Below are 14,919 nucleotides of genomic sequence, written 5' to 3' on the forward strand. Positions count from 1 at the left end.
CATAGTCACTACCTTATCAGAAAATTATCCAAGCTCCCCCGCTGCAACCGAATCTATCTAGTTCTTTTCCTTAGAACAATCCCAAATCCAAAGTCCATCCAAATCATCCCCCCAGCCAGCTAGCAACCCAATCCAAAATCACCCAATCCTTTAAAGAGTTGTTGTTACTCTGCCAGAGTTTGCTATCCAATCAATCCTACCAATCAACAAATCTCACCAAGGTTATCCCTTTGACAGAGCATTGTCTAGGGTAATCCAGCTTTGTCACTTGTATCCCTCATCACCTTGAGCTAAAGGTTGGGATCCACAAGTGGTCAATCTCGTGTCATGCCATAGGATCATTAGTCTATCCTTAAGTTGACACAGCCACCACCAAATCTAGCGCATAGGAAAGCAAACCTCTCACCTTTTGACAACATGCCCTTGAAGTCTTCCATCCACAGGAAAGCCAAAAATCTCCAGCCAATCCTTTGTTAGAGTAAATAATTAATATTTAATTATTTATTCTATTGCTTAAGTTTACTTAGGTCATGCATTTATTTAATATTTCATATTTAATGCATGTTGTGACAACACGGGAGTTTGTTCCCTTCTAGTTGTCACACTTATCTTCTAGCTTGTTCTACAAGCTTCCATGAGCTCTTTATATTCGAGCTCTCCTCATTGTATTTTCATATTGTGAAGCCATTTCTTATTGTAAATACATTTCTTATTGTCTTTGCATTTTTGGCTCTCATGTCCGTTTAGGGTTTTTGCCCATGCTCCATGCTCCTCCCCTTCTATGGCTTCTCTTTGACAGGTTCGCATGCAGGTGATCTTGGCGTCTTCGGAGTTGGCTTTCCTCAACTCCAACATGGTATCAGAGCCTTCCTGCTGCTGCTTCGTTGAAGAAATTTTGAAGCCGTGATTTGAAGTCACAAACCCTAGTTTGTTTATGCATTTTTTCTTCAAATCAGGGGATCAGCGAATTTTCGGAGCACTTTGGGACCGAACGGACATCACCATTGGATCTGGAAGGCCGTTTGCAGTCAGGATTCATATAAAGCTTGTCATTTTTGGAGACAGGGCATTTTTGGCAATTTTTTGAGGCTTCTAGGGTCGCTGCCGTACGGATCGTACGGGCGCAGAGCGAAATTTTTTTTAAAAAATATATATATTTCAGGCGCACCACCGCCGCGCCACCGCGGGGCCACCGCCGCGCCACCCGCGTGTTGCCCGCAGTGGCCGCAGCAGGCAACGCCGCCCGCGAACCACCGCGGCCCGACCGCCTCCTGGCCGCTACCCTCCACCGGTGGCGCCTCTCCAGCCCGCCGCCCGTCCGCCGCCCTCCGCCGGCGGCTCCTCCCGCCTCCGCCGCCACTGCGGCCACCGCCTCCCAGTTTCGCCGCCCGACAGCTCTGCCTCCAGTCAGCGCCAACTCTGCAGACCGTCAGCCGAGTAGGCCACTACGGGGGTGACACGTGACATGGGCGCCACGTGGCACCTTGCCACGTGGACCCGCCACGTCACCCTTGCCATGTCAGCACTACCATGTGGCACTCTTTTTTGCTACGACGGCCTCTAAGCCATCAAATTTAATTGGCTGACTTGCTGACGTCAGCACTGCATCAGCCCTTGCATGCACCTCTCCCGATTGCTTTTGGACCTACCTTTGGTTTTTTGGCCATAACTCTTGCATACGGAGGTATTTTTCCGATCCGAAAGAAGCGCCAAAAAGCTGGTTCCGAGACGGAGATTTTGGTGCAGGTATTTTTTGGTTTTGATGCTTTTTTATTGCCTATTTTTCTGTTGAAGTCTGAAGTCCTATTTTTGACTCCGGCATACATATCTTTTGCGTCCCATGTCTATTTTTGGAAAACTTTATATTTCTGGAAAGCTGGCTCTGTGTACTTTTCAGAACTGTCATCTTTTTTCCTCACTTTTGGCCTCTTCTCTTTCTGTCATAGTTTTGGCATTTTTGCTCTATGGTGGATATTTTGAGTGTTTTAGGCCTGAGGATCGTTTTCCTGGCATGGTTTGCTTTCTTTTCGGCTGTACTTTCTTTTGGTTCAGCTCTTTTTTAGTTCTAATCATTGTAGCTATCCTTTTGAAGCACTTTTCTCTTTCGCACTGAGATAAACTGTCACTTTTGCATTCTGGGAGTCAGGTGTACTTGCACTATTTTCATAAAGCACCATGGGGGGGATTATTTGTTTGCTGTTTTAGGCATTCTCCCTTTGTCAAGTGAGTGTCCCTTCCATGACATTAGCCCCATGCAGAGTTAGTTAGACCGTGTCTTTATCAGTGTCTGTACCTCTTTTCCTCTCTCCTCGTTCTTGGTTCGTTTGCAGAAGATTTTGGCTCACCTTCTCAGTTACCTGTCATCACACCCCATCTGCATTAAGGGGGGATTATGCTGTGTTCTAATGCATCCATGGTTCGATGGTTCGATAGTGTGAACTATGTATTCAGTGGTTGATCCTATATACAAGGCGATTGCAGTGGCTAGCTACCTATGCATTTCGGTGAGATGGATCATCTACCATATAGACATGCTCGGTTCATGCCTTCTTCTTCCATGGAGGTTCTTCAGATCAGCAGTTTGACAGATTTGCGACTTCTTCATGCTTCAGTGATGCTGCTTCTTCATGATCACTCTTTGTTCCTGTTTTAGGGGACATTTTTCCTAGTTGGAGACTTCTTCAGCTCTTCACTGGGTTCTTACCTCTTTTTAGGGGAGGGTTTTTCCCATGTGGTTTTCTCTCTTTCCCATTTACAGAGGTTTCATCTTCTTGCATTGTACTTGGGTACCTAAAATGGCCTCGTTGCCGGGACCCATTATGCTTTCATCTTAGCTTTGTGAGCTTAAGGCATTTCCCTAAGTTGCACTTAAGGGGGGGTGTTAGAGTAAATAATTAATATTTAATTATTTATTCTATTGCTTAAGTTTACTTAGGTCATGCATTGATTTAATATTTCATATTTAATGCATGTTGTGACAACACAGGAATTTGTTCCCTTCTAGTTGTCACACTTATCTTCTAGCTTGTTCTACAAGCTTCCATGAGCTCTTTATATTCGAGCTCTCCTCATTGTATTTTCATATTGTGAAGCCATTTCTTATTGTAAATACATTTCTTATTGTGTTTGCATTTTTGGCTCTCATGTCCATTTAGGGTTTTTGCCCGTGCTCCATGCTCCTCCCCTTCTATGGCTTCTCTTTGACAGGTTCGCATGCAGGTGATCTTGGCATCTTCGGAGTTGGCTTTCCTCAACTCCAACATCCTCCTTAGGTCTGTCATGCAGCTTTGACTCTCCCTAGGAAATCTTTCATCAACCAATCCAAAATTTGTGCTTAATCAAAATCCAACCATGAGCTTCCGCATTCATCCATACGCAAGACCCCATCCCAATCAAACTCATCATCAAAGCATGAAGTACCAATCCTATCATGATGTGTTTGGTCGCATTGTCCTTGCTCCCACCACCTCCTATTCCAATGATGATGAAAATCTTGTTGACTATGACGGGTATATTGAAAGCCTTAGAAACATTCCCCCAAGCATCTCCCAAAATCCAAGAGTTATTCCAAACTATCTAGTCATGCCATCTGATATTCCAGCTTCCCCTCCATCACCCCATCAACCAAGCTTCCAATCTTCCACCCCCATCACACTAGCTATTCCTGTCAATCCACCTCCACCTTTGACACACGAGTCTCCAAGGAATCTCCTAGAGGAAATACAAGAAAAGTTTCCTCCAACAGTCGATAAGCCATGTCATCTAATCCAACCATGTGAAGTAGTCAGTGATGAAGCTTCCCCATCTATAATATCACCTCCATCTCCCATAGCTATCATCCCCATACCATCCATCAAATTGCTTAAAATCCTTCCACTTCTCGCAAGCATCAAAATCCCACCACCTATCAAATCCCTCCAAATCCTATCCACATCGCCTCCAAGCATTTCCCAAATCTCTCGTAATGACCCTTATGCATCCATCTTCTACTCACCCATCTCCACTACTGAATCTCCCATCTATCCATCCGCTGCCTTTGAAGAATCCATTCCTTCACCTCCTATCGCACCATCCACTCCAAACCAATCCTATCAAGATCCTACCCAAAAGCATGTTGACATCCCCCAAAGCATAAATGAAGATATCATCATACCATGTCTTCCATCCATAGTGCAGTCACCATCTCCTCCATCTCCAAAACCTCAAGCCATATCTCCTCCACTACAAGATATCTTGTCATCCCACCAGCTACATCAAGATCCTATCCTTCCATCTCCCCCGCTCCATGCTTCCATCTTACCACCTATCCAAGCTATTCCACCATCTATAATCTACCCTCTTGGTTCACTTACATTCATCCACGGTGGCCCTCTCTCAGCAGAAGAATTAAGAACAGTATCTCCCCATTGCAATACACCTAATAAATCACTTCTACCATTTTTTGCAAGCAAAAAGTTTCCTCAGCTTGTTCAAATGCTCAATCGATGGCATTATCAAGGTCAAGGTTTAGGACAACAAGAGCAAGGAATTAGAGAGCCTATTATTGCACAAAAAAATCTAGGATTTCATGGTCTTGGATATGTATCCAAAGGCTCACCATCTAAAGGTGTTGGTACACCACACCCCCAAACCAAGCCTATCTCCAAGCGCACCATTCCAGCCTCCCATCACTCCTTCAAGAAATCTTATGTCATCCCCCCTCCACCATCTTTACAACCCAAAACAACCTACCATATCCCTCCTTCATCCGCTAAATCCATTTTGGGTCCCTATGTCCCAAAATCTACCATCCTCCATCCTCCTATCAGCCATCATAAAAATCCTATTCCATCCATTCCTATGCAAGATCAACAAAGGCACATATCAGGGCACATCATCCATCATCATCCCCCTACCTGCTCTTTCATATCCTCTCCATCTCACAAAGCTTCTCCTAACCATCTTCCCAAAGCTTACCACAACAATGTGAATGCCAACTACAAAATGCATAAAGCTAAAAATCCACATCCTAGGAAATCATATGTCTATTCTAAAAGACATACTCCAAAAAGGCAAAATCCAATCAAAGAATGCAAAACAATGCAAAAGCCTATGAAAAGAAAATCCAAAACCATGTGGATCCCCAAGAGAAAAGTTGAAACCCAATGCATAATGGCATCCACCATTGCTAATCCCCCATCTAGTGACTCATCTCCCCCATCTCCTAACTCCATCTTGGGTGCCTATGTCCCCAAGCACGCTTCCACAAATCCTCCATCACGCCCGCATCTACCATCTATCCCCCATATGCTCTTTTCACACCCGTTCCAACATGTGCCAATGTTTCTCTTGCAAGCATCCCCATCTCATGCTCCTTTCCAGCATTTTCATCCCTCCATCTCCTACCATCAATCCCATCTAATCCAATCTATTGCATAAATCACACATCTGGTGTACCAACAGCTAGCAACAAAATTGAACATTCCAACAGCCAGTGAAAAATCCCAAAAAAGCCAAAATAGCTGAAGAAAGCCAAAATCATTCCAGCTAAGTCCAAAGTCAAAAAGTCAAAAAAGAAAAGAAAAATAAAGCATCCACTGGTGAAAACTTGGCAATTCAAGCGCCTTGGACAAGTACCATGATGAAAACTTGGCAAACAAGTGTCATGCGTAATCCTGCCATCCCCAGCTTAGCCTATCACCCTCATGCTTTTGGTCATATCTTGACATCCAACTCCATCTTCCAATCTATCCACCTATCCTCCATCCTCCAGCTTCCATCTCACACCATCCACTAATCTTATGTAGCTTCAGCCAATCATCTCAGCTATCATCCATCTCCATAGCCCCTTCAACTTTTTCCATCCTAGCTTCAATCCTATCACATCCATCATAAGACCTCCTTCTGCATGTTATCTTTTGATTGGGGCCACTATATTCCTTGGAGATCTCATCTTGTCCATCCTCACTTGTCATTGGTATCTAGCTCTAGGCTATCCTCATGCAAACCCAATGGCATCTCTTTATATCCATCATAATCCTAGCTATCTACCATCCTATCCAACCATCTCATCCTGCTCCTCTAGCTATCCTTGGTCACAAAATCTCTCATCATCATTGGATGCATCCTGCCAAATCCATATCTTTTGCTATCACCCCACCCTTAGCTTTCGCATCTTGCACAACATCGAACCATCCCGCTATCCTCTCATCCTGAGCTTTTTATCCATCTGTATCATACATATCATTGGTCTGTTAGCTTGTACCATATCTTGATTAGCCCGCTTGTAAATATCTTGGTCCGTCAGCTTGTACATCCTCTTTAGCTTAGTACCATTGCATCTATCTAGCTTTCATGTCAGTTTGTCCTTGATCAGCATCTTACACACATCGCACAACTCTTGGTTAGCTATTCCAACGCATCCTTTAGCTAGATTTCCTATCACCAAAGTGTTATCTTTCTTAGTTCAGCTTGCCAGATGCATCACTCATCCAAATCCACCAGCTTCGGTGCTCTTCGATAGGTCCTTGCAGGATATAGCTTTCCTCATGTCTGATCTTGGTCCGTTAGTACCTTGTCCTACCCATCTCATTGGCAAACAACTCTCTTTTGGATTTTCACTTTCTTTTGATTTGGGATCTTCCCTTTTGGGTCTTGAAGTATCTTTTCCAAGAAATCTCCTTGTTCCCTCCTCAAGGTTGCCATGATCTTCCATATCATGGTATGCTGCGAATGGGGCAATTAGAGCGTAAGGTCTTGATCAGGTCTTTCATTTGTTTTTCTTTTCTGCTTGTGGGTTCTCCAGTGTCGTTTCCACGCTGCTTCCTCTAAGATTCATGTGTGATGCTGGGGCAATCCTTGTGTGTTTGTTTTGAGTTAGTTTGTCAGTCCTTTGGACAGTTGGTGAAAAGGCCTTGATGTTCTTGGTAACCTTGGCAATTAACCAATAGTCCTATAGAAAATCTAGTGCTCAACTACATGGTGGTACTTCTCTTTGAAGTATCCCCCCTGCTCAAAAAGCTTCAATGGTTTTCTTTCATCTCCATTATCCCCCATCCATATCTAGCATCCATCTCTCCTAGCCCAGCTTATGCATCAGTATCTCTTTGAATCACTCATCACTCTTAGCTTTAGGGATCCACAATCCTAGTCTTAGGGATCCACCAATCCAAATCAATCCACCAAGCCTCATCTTTTGAGATCCACAATCCTAGTCCTAGGGATCTCCAAAACCCATCTTCCACTAATCTGACTCTTTGAAATCCTGTTGCATCAGCTTTATAATCCCCTCATCCATCTCCCTATCCTGGATTCCTTTTTATAGTGCTCTGCTCCTTCATCCTCCACCTTCCCTAAGGTCTTAAGCTTGCTTCCTCTTATGCATCTGATTCTCCTTTATCATTCTCCCATAGTGAGAGTTTGAGCTAATTCAGCCCCTTCTCTTTGCCAATCTGAGTTTCCTTTCTCATCCGAGATTCTTGTACTTTTCAAGAAGCCATCGAGCCTTGCTTTCTCTCCCCGCTGCCTTCTTGAGGGGGCATCTCACAATCCATTCTCTCCTCTTCTGCTCTAGCCTTGGGCATCTTATTTTCTTATCTTTGATGCCATGCCACTTGCGGCATCACATCAAAGAGGGGCAAAATGTAGACACCTAAAAACCTTTAGAAAATAAAGTATTTTTATTTTCTGAAAAAGTCCTGATGACATCATCATTTATTAATTAATTAATTAATTTTTATGCCATCAAATCCCTTTATCTTAATTAAAAATATTTAATTAAGGAATCTCTCCCAAAAATGTTTAAATCTTATTTAAACATTATTTTCTTATTTATTAATTATTTAATTAATAAATTGACCAAAAATCCTAAAATAAATAAAAAATTTATTTTTTGCCCAAAACTTGGCCAATTTCCTTATGACCAATAACCTCTTCCAAAATCTTCTAATCCTTCTTTAATTTTGATTAAAGGCTAATCTCATCATTTCCTACCCCTAATTCCAACTCAAAATATTTAATTAAGATTAAATATTAATCCTCATGTTTATTAAAAAAGTTTTAATAAATATCTCCTCAACCCAAACCCTTGAAATAAATAAAACTTTATTTATTTCCTAAAAATCTAATTTATCCTCATCCTAAGAAGTTCTAGACTCTTCTAGAAAGTCTTCATCCTCATCCTAGAAAATTCTAGACTATTCTAGAAAGTCTTTATCCTCATCCAAAGTCTAGACTCTTCTAGAAGATGTCTTTAAACCTAATCCTAATCTCCTCCTAACCTTGTCACATTCCCTAAACATGGGTTAAGACTTACTAACCCAAGCCAAAGTTAACAAATATCTCCTCCTTCACCCACCCTCATTAAATGCCATCCACTTGCCTATCCCTAAGCTAATCCTAAACCATCCTAATCCATCCTCTAATCATTTGCACAAGCCTAAGCAAGCTTAAAACCTTCCTAATTAAGTCCAAGTCGAATTTGCTCTCATCACCCTCAAAATATCTCAACCATAAAACTTTATGAAGTTCACTAGGTCATAAATGACTCTTACAAGCCCTTTTATTGCTCTTACAAGTCATTATGAGGGTCTTTATGAAGATTTTATCCCTTAAGCCTCTTTTGTTGACTCATCCTTACCCTTTCCTCCATCCTCTCACCATGTGACATGTGTCACTCCTTGATTGGTTGTAAGGAAGCACAATCCATGTGCTCTCCTCTCATGCAATCTGAGCCCTCCATAAGCTTTTTCCCATCCTTGCATCTTAGCCCTCAAACCCTCAAGCCTCTTGCCTATAAATTGGATCCTTCCCTTTTACAAAATAACACAATCCATGAAGTAAAGTTATAATGCTATTTTGAGAGCCAAATCCATACTAAAGCCATCTATCCACACCAAAAATCCACAATCATCCATTGAAGCCCTTTTTGAAGCATAAAGCTTGAGCATACATCCTATCTATTTAGACAAAGCTACACAAAAAGAGAGCTTCTTATTGAAAGAGCCCATTAATGGCTCATATTCTCAATTAAGAGCTCATCTTAGTCTATCTTGAAGTTTATGAATTTTTTTTAGTTTGTAGAAGCTTTATTTAAATTTGGTTTCTATTAGCATACTAACATTTTCTCATATACAGTTAGATGAATAGTTAATTTAGATGTGATACAACGTTAAGGGATCTTTAAAGAATGAAGCCTGTTATGTATATATGTTATGTTTATTTTCATTTGAATTGTTGTTATTGCTTCCGCAAATGTTATGAATGGTTTTATCTTTCATGTTTAAAAAAAAAAAAATTGTTTGGCAAACTTAGTAAAATTCGTTGGATCCCTTGGCGGGGCATTACACCATCAGCATTCTATTGGACTAAATGCTAGCCTTCCCCTTCAAGATTTTTAACATGGCTTAACCACCTCTTGTGCTGTATAAGTCTAGTTGTTGTATTGGGCATTAATAAGTTGATCCTTTCATTCAATGGCAGCTCTAGCTTGTAACAATTGGTAGAAAATTTTGGTCATAGGTTCAAATCTCCTCGGGTAACACTGAGGGGGAAATTGTTGGACTAACCACTAGCGTTCCCCTTTGGGATTCATGACATCACTTAACCACCTTATTTTCTCTACAAGTCTAGTGGTTGTATCAGGCATTAATAGGTTAATCTTTCGGTTCAATGGTGGCTTTAACTTGTAATAGATTCATGCTAATAATCTCTACCTTTGGCATAGATGGAAATATTTATGAAAAAAATCTAGGTTCTAAGGATAACAACTAGTACTTTATTACTGCTGCTTTTTTTCACATCTTCTCAAATCTTCTTATCAATGAAATTTGAAATCCTCTGGAACACTTCTCTATTTTGTATCTTCTAGATCGATATCATGAGTTGTTCACTATAAAACCTTTTAGCTCCCCCCACCATTCAGTGGTCCTCTTATCTTACTCTTTCACATTAATAACTCTTTATGTTGCATATCTCCCACATAGAGATATTCCTTCTCTTTTACATGAATCTTTCTAAATATCCCTAATAAAGTAGAGAGTTTCTCCCCATTTAGCTATCTTTCCCCCATACATAGTTAGGAGATGTTTTCCATGCACTCTTCTCTCCCATTGGAATTCATGGAAAATGCTTCATTACATTAGTTTACTACTCCAAGTCTTCAACCAACTCAGGTGTCCAAACACTATTCAAGACCAAATACAAAGAGTCCTCAATGACTCTACTCAGCATAGATACTCCCCCATACAAGAAGCATCTGCATTCAATCTAGTCAAATAATAGTGTTGTGTACCACTATATTGATGCAATCTCTACATAATCTACTCTGAAGTAGGTAGGGGCCTAATTCCAAGCATACCTCTTAAATAATCAAATGTATCTTTAGGAAAAAGCTTTATAAAGATATTTTCAATATGATCTTTAGTGTCAATATACCCCAATCTGATGTCCTTTTTTGCTTCCTTCTCTCTCAAAACATGATACATAATAGAGATATTCTTAGTCTTAGAATTCAATATAGGATTCTTAGACATACTTACTATGCTTGTGTTATCATAGTATATGACAATAGGTTCTAAGAATTCTATCCCAATATCCTTCAACATCTACTTCATCCACATACCTTGATTACAATTTTTTTTGCTGCTACATACTCTCCCTTAGTTGTACTCTACTAAATGTAATAATGTTTTTTACTCAACCAAGAAACCAATCTTCCTCCATGAAAGAATGATCCATTACTAACTCTCTTTATATCATCCATATTGCCTTCCAAATCTACAATAGTATGAACACATAGAATGAAATCACTTGATATTTCATACCATATCCCATAATCAGATGTTCCTTTCAAAGAGTATTTGAATATCCTTTTTACTATTTCATAATGATACTTCTTAGGGTCATCTTGCAATCTTCCTTCAATCCCAAATGCATTTTCTATATCTAGTGTTTTGTGAGTCAAATATTGTAAACCTCCATTCATGGATCTATACTTCTTCTTCTCAACTATCAATGTTCATCTTTGCTAGATGACTTGTGAGCAGATATCATTGGTGCACCAACATGATCACAACTTTCTAGTCCAAATCTTTTTAAAAAATCTTTCAAATACTTAGCTTATGAAATGGAAATTTGATTACTATTTTGTACAAGTTTCAAACCTTAAAAAAAATGTCATTTCTCCTATCATACTCATTTTAAACTCATTCTTCATCTTTTTAGCAAACTTATTATGTGCATCATCATTTCTGCCAAATATTATGTCATAAAAAAATATTAGTATTATTAATAAACCATTCTTAATTTCTTTCAAATATAAGTTACTATCTTTCATACCTTTAGTAAATCCAAGTTTTTCCAAATACTTGTCCAACCTTGTATACTAGGTTCTAGGTGCCTTCTTTAGACAATATGGATTCTTCAATCTTTATACCATACCTTTTCCTTCTGTGAGAGGGAAACCTTTAGGTTTCTCAATGAATACCTCTTATTTGAATTCTTCATTCAGGAAGGATGATTTCACATCCATATGATATACTTTGAACTTCTTATTCAATGTATAAGCCAATAACATTGTTACTACTTCCATTCTAGCTGTAGGAGCATATGTCTCCTCGTAGTCTATTCCTTCTTGTTGTGAATATTTTTTGCATAAAATTCTAGCCTTGTTTCTTAGAACTATTCCTTTCTCATTCATCTTGTTTCTAAATACTCTTTTGGTTCCAATAAAATTCATTTTTTAGGTCTAGGAACTAACTCCCATGTGATATTCTTCACAATCTAAACTAATTCTTCCTTAATTGCTTGAATTAAAAGATCATCTTTACATGCTTCAACTACACTCTTAAATTCAACTTTAAAAATTAAACATAATTCATCATTAACTTTGTTTCTTTTCATCACTCCTTTGTCTTTTCTACTAATTATCTTCTTTGGAGGGTGATTCTTTGTCACGTTCCTATTAGACGTAGGAGTTTCTAACTCAACACTTATCCCTTCTCTTGGTTCAGGTCTCTACTCTTCAATTTATTCATATTTTTCAATAATTTGTTAGTCTCAATGAAAACTTCAACATTCTCTCTAAAAATTCTAGTATTATCTTCTTCTTCATAAAAATTGTAATCTATCATCTTTTCTTTAGTTCCAGAGTTTTCATCAGATTTTACACTTACATATTCAACTATTGTCTTGGCTCTATAATCAAAACAATTGTATTCTTTGCTTTCAAATGATTGACCAAGAAACATACATTCATCACTTCTTGGATCTAACTTACCAATGTCATCATCTCTCTTAATGTAACACTTGCTTCCAAATATTATGAAATATTTTACTAAAGGTGTATGAAAAAATCATAATTCATAAGGGGTCTTATTATACATTTTCTTATTTGTACTATGTTCATGGTATACACTATTTCATTGACTACTTCTCTCCAAAATGTCTTGGATACATCATTTTCAAGCATCATTGCCCCTTTTGATTCTGAAACTTATCTATTTCTTCTTTCTGCAATCACATTTTTCTCAGGGGTCTTAGGTGAAGATGGATACTTTTTAATTGCATTCTCTTCAAAAAATATGTCAAACTCTCTGAAGGTAAATTCTCCTCCTCTATGTGATCTCAATTATTTTATCATAACATTGATTCATTCTCAACTCTATTTTTAAATATCTTAAACTTCTCAAGAACTTCTCAAATTCTTTAGACTTTTCTTTAAGAAAGTCTACCCATGTCATTCTAGTGAAATCATCAACAACAAAAAATACCTCTCTCCATAGAATCCTCTTATCTTGGTAGGGCCACTCAAATCTCTGTGAATAGTTTCCAGCTTCTCTGTAGTGGTGAACTTCTTGCTAGGAAATGACACCTTCTTTTACTTAGCCAAAATACATTCTTTAGAAATAACATCAGTATGGAAATAACATCAGTACACTTAATTATCTAATGAAAGTCTCTAACTAAAAATGTGTTGCTAAACTTCACAATGTTATCAAAGTTTATATGACAAAATATTCTATTCCATAACCAACTATTATCCACTTTTACAATCAAACATGTCATCCTAGTGGGATTCAATTGAAATAAATTACCTCAAGATCTTGTACCTATTCCAATTAGCTTACCATCTTTATCTTTAATAATGTAAGTCTTTCCTATGAATTGCAATTGATAACATTTATCCACCAAATATCTAATTCTCAATAAATTATGTTTTATCAAAAAACTAAACATTATCAGTGTTATTCTTTACATCATGAGTAATTGATACTATCCATGTAATGTGATAGGTTGTATTATTATCAACTCTAACAATACCTCCATCATGATTCCTAAGTTTAACAAACTTGTTCATATCACCAGTCATGTGATGTGAACATCCACTATCTATTATCCAATCAAATTTCTTTTCAACTTGGGAAACTCTATCCTTTTCTTCTCTAGTTTCATTATCAATATCATCTTATTTAATAGCTACAAATCCTAGCGCATCATCACTTTCACTCTGAACTATTTAATCAGATTTTTCTTCTTCATTTGCATACAAACAATTTCTAGAACTCCTAGGTTTAAAATTTCCCTTATACTTTTTCTCTCATTTAGGACATTTAGATGCATAATGATTAAATTCATTACAATTCCAACATTTAAAGATATTCTTACCATCTAGTTCTATTCTCACAAGAAGGGCTATAACTTCTTTAATCCTCCTATCTTCATCAAATATAGTTCTACTACTACTAGAAACATCTCCATGAGTGCTTTAACTTCTAGAAAAACTTGGTTGAACACTTAAGGCACTAAAATATGTCTCCACTCTTGTCAAATCTCTAGACTATCTTGGACCTACCTTTTTTTTCCAATCTTCCAAGAAAATTTTCCTTGGTACACTTCTTAGTATAGGGTATTAGTAGTTCAAACATCTACACTATTTTCTTGAATGGTGATGTCAAAGTTTTTAGGATCTTCCACACAATTTCATATTGCTCCTTGGTTCCACCATATGATTTTATTCCTTAAAAAGTATTAGATATCCTACCAATATAGTTTCTTATAGATTCATCATCCATCATTTTGGCATCTTAAAACAAACATATCCAGTTATGTAATCTTATCCTCTTTGCATGTGTATCACCTTCAAAAATAGATTGTAATACTTTCCAAATCACATGATATGTTCTGATCATATTTATCCTCTAGAAGAGCTAATAGTAAGGATTTTTTAGCTCTTATGTTGCACATAAAAAAATCTCTTTATGCTTCAGTGTAATCTTCAAGCTTCTCCTCTTTTACAATCATCTTATTACCTTTTCTTAAAAACCAATAACTTGGATCCATACATAGAAAATGAGTCTTCATATTCTCTTTCCATTTGGCATACTTGACTCCATCAAATGTGGGATTATCCTTTCTAAAAATATTTTCCATTGATCTCCCAAAGCTATTAAGATTTCTCTTCAAGGACTTGATGCTCTAATACCAATTGTTAGAATACATAGTCCACCAATATAACTAAGACAAGGTGGGGTGGGGGGTGTAAATTAGTTATTCAACTCTTACCACAATTATCAACACTATTAAATCTTAACTATATGAGCAATATAATCAAAAACTACAACAAGATACTCATACACAATACCACCATATATGTTAACTAGGGAAAACCTTGATCAGAGGGAAAACCCTACCAGGGATGGTACCCACAAGATGATGTACTAATTTAAATATTACTTGTTAGAGGTGTAAGGAAACTTAAAAAAAATAATATAACCATTTCCACATAACCCATAGTAGATATAAAAAAAATATGTAATTAAAATCTACATGCAAGAGAATAGACAACATACCCAAAAAAAATTGTGACACAAGATATACACTCATTGAGTGAAAAAACCAACCTCCAAAAGCATCCATCACCATGTATTATTCAGCAAAAAC

Source organism: Cupressus sempervirens, chromosome 3 (assembly GCF_028749045.1).
Source record: "Cupressus sempervirens isolate cs-2001-9-10 chromosome 3, ASM2874904v1, whole genome shotgun sequence".
Lineage (NCBI taxonomy): Eukaryota > Viridiplantae > Streptophyta > Pinopsida > Cupressales > Cupressaceae > Cupressus > Cupressus sempervirens.